The sequence below is a fragment of the Pteropus vampyrus genome, unplaced genomic scaffold (genome assembly GCF_000151845.1).
Source record: "Pteropus vampyrus isolate Shadow unplaced genomic scaffold, Pvam_2.0 Scaffold11949, whole genome shotgun sequence".
In the NCBI taxonomy this organism is placed as follows: domain Eukaryota; kingdom Metazoa; phylum Chordata; class Mammalia; order Chiroptera; family Pteropodidae; genus Pteropus; species Pteropus vampyrus.
This window is the reverse complement of record NW_011900730.1, coordinates 1-2,897: the sequence shown is the minus strand read 5'-3', so window position 1 is coordinate 2,897 and position 2,897 is coordinate 1. Positions and strand designations below refer to the sequence as shown.

The 2,897-nt window shown below is 48.4% G+C and overlaps 1 pseudogene; it reads right to left on the bottom strand.

Annotated features, from left to right (window-relative positions):
• Positions 1-983: 983 nt before the first annotated feature.
• Positions 984-1,101, bottom strand: LOC111735024 (annotated as a pseudogene).
• Between the last annotated feature and the right edge of the window lie 1,796 nt (positions 1,102-2,897).

Here is a 2,897-nt window from a genome sequence, read left to right as displayed (position 1 = left end):
CACTTTGAGATAACTCCTGTCCTTTACATATTTCGTCTCACCACGGGCCACACCCCTTGGCCCCTCCCCTGGCCCTCCCTGCCCTGACCCTGTCCCCTCCCCTGTCCCCGCCCTGCCTTGACTGGCACCCGTCCTCCACTAGACCTGCCAGAGCCGCAGCGGGGACAGGAGCGGCAGCCATGGCCGCTGCCGCCGTGGACGAGCGCACGCCTCTGCGACGAGCGCACGCCTCTGCGACCAGCGCCCCGCTCGGGCGGCGTCGCCCCCACCATGCCGCCGCGCTGGCTGGAGAGCGGCCCCAGAGGTAATGTGGTGCAGACTCCTAGCCGGTCAGAGGCTACCTGCGCTCTGAGCCTTCCAGCCTTGCGCGCAGGGCTTCGGGGGGCCAGGGGAGCGTGCGCCTGCCTCACCCCTTCATCCCGGGCCTTGGCCTGTGGGTCGGCGCTCTCACATCCCGGAACTACCCAGCCCCCGTACCGCTAGCCTCACCAGTCTTGGCCGCTCCGCAGGACCATGGCCCGGGCGTGGCCTGCCATCTTCTCGGCCACTTGGGCACCTAGGCAGGTGCGGCCTAGGCATGTCCTAGCTGAGTCTAACTCAGACCCACCCCTCCCCTGCGCTCCCAGCCATGGCCGAGCCCGACCTGCACAAAACCACGCGAGACACCGGCGACACCACGAGGCAACAGTTCAGCCCGCGACCTCGCCCTTCACCCAGAGCCCTCGGCCCTTGGGGCTCGGCCCCACGGAGCCCAGGAAGGGAAGGGCACAGAGCGGAGAGAGAACACAGCCCAGGACTGGCTGCAGGAGAGCAGGTGGAGGCGGGCGGTGGCGAGGGGCGCTGGGCCGTGAGTGCAGCCCTTGGGCTGAGGCGGCTGCCCGGGACCCATGAGACAGTGAGCTAGCAAGAGAGCGAGCGAGCAGGGCCCAGGGGGCGTCCAGGGGAACCCTGGCTGGAGGGCGGCAAAAGGAGGGGGCGGCAAAAGCCTACAACACCCGGTATTCCCAGGTGGCCTCCCACCAAGTACTAACCAGACCTAACCCTGCTTAGCTTCTGAGGTCAGACGAGATGGGGCGCATTCAGGGTGGTATGGCCATAGACTCGAGTGTTATTTTTTCAATACACATGACATAGAGGCAAAAACTTTTCTTGATAGGCACTATAGTGTTATTCCAAAAATGCCCACCACATGGCAGCGTAGAATGATTTTTCATGATGACAGTACTTGGCTGTTATCCTAAAATACACACCAGATGGCCACAGAGAATCTTTTTTACTTCCGCTCTTGTATAATCTCCAAGATGCACACAATATTAGGGCAGAGAATGAATTTTCATCACGACCTATTGTAAAGTTTTATTCCCAATATTTTCCACCAGATGCTAACGGAAAATATTTGTTGATAATATACATCTGGAAGTAATTTTCAAAATGCCCACGAGATGGCTGCAGACAACAATTTTCAAAGCTGGAATTCTTGAGTTATTCCCAAGATTCGCACGAAATGGCAGCAGAGAAAATATTTATAACATTTCTTGGGGTGTTATTTTTTAAATAAACACAAGATAGTAGCAGAAATAACTTTTCACAACACACACTGTTGTATTATTCCCAAAATGTGCACCAGATGGTAGCAGGAAATAATTTTTTATGCTGACAAAAACTTGGGTGTTATTTTCAAAATGACATAAGATGCAGCAGAGAATCACTTCATGAAATATACTATTGTGTTTGCTCCAGGATGCACATGAAATGGCAGTAGACAGAAACTTTTCATAATGATATGCCCTTGGGTTTATTTTCAAAATGCATATGAGTTAGCAGCAGAAATAACATTTCATGACATGCTCTGTGGTGCTATTCCCAAAGTGTCCACCAGTAGTAACTGAGAAGGGTAGTTCATGATAACAAACCCTCGGATGTTTTCCAAAAATGACGACCAGATAGCAGCAGAGTAACTTTCGTAATTACATTCTGGTGTAATTCCCAAGATGCACTCAGGATGGGAGCAGAAAATGAATATTCACGATGACATATACGTGTGTTTTATTCCCAAAATGCCCATCGGATGACAGCAGATAATGAATTTTTAAGATAACATACACCTGGTTGTTAATTTCAAAATGGCCACTAGATGGCAGCAGAGAATAACTTCATAACATGCACTCCTGTGTTTTTCCCAAGATGCATACTAAATGGCAGCAGACAAAATATTTCATGATGAGATACCCTTGGGTGTTATTCGTAAAATGCACACGATATTGCAGCAGAAATAACTTTTCATGACATGCACTGTGGTATTATTTCCAAAATACCTGACATATGGCAGCAGAGAATAAATATTCATGATGAGAATATCTGGGTGTTAACCTTAAAATGCTCACCAGATGCAGTAGAGAATAACTTTATTACTTACATTCTATGTTATTCCCAGGATGCACACTATATCAGGGTGGAAAATAATACTTTTTGATGACATACTTGTGGGCGTTGTTTTAAAAATCCCCACGAGATGGCAACAGTATAATTTTTTATGACAGGAACACCTGTGTTCATCCTAAGATTAACACTAAAAGGCAGCAGAAATAAAAATTTCATATCATTACCAACAGGCACGCTTCTGTCATACACAAAATGCCCACCAGATGGTAGCAGAGAAAAACATTTAATAACTTACACTCTGGTCTTATTCCAAAATGCACAGTAGATGACAGAGGAAAATATATTTTCGTGATGGCATATACTAGGGTGTTATTCCCAAAATTCCCACCAGATGGCAGCAGAAAAATAAATTTTTATGACATGCTCCTGCGTGTTATTTTCAAAATGTCCACCAGATGGCAGCAGAGAATAATTTTTCATGACACACACTCCTGTGTTTGTACAAAGATACACAC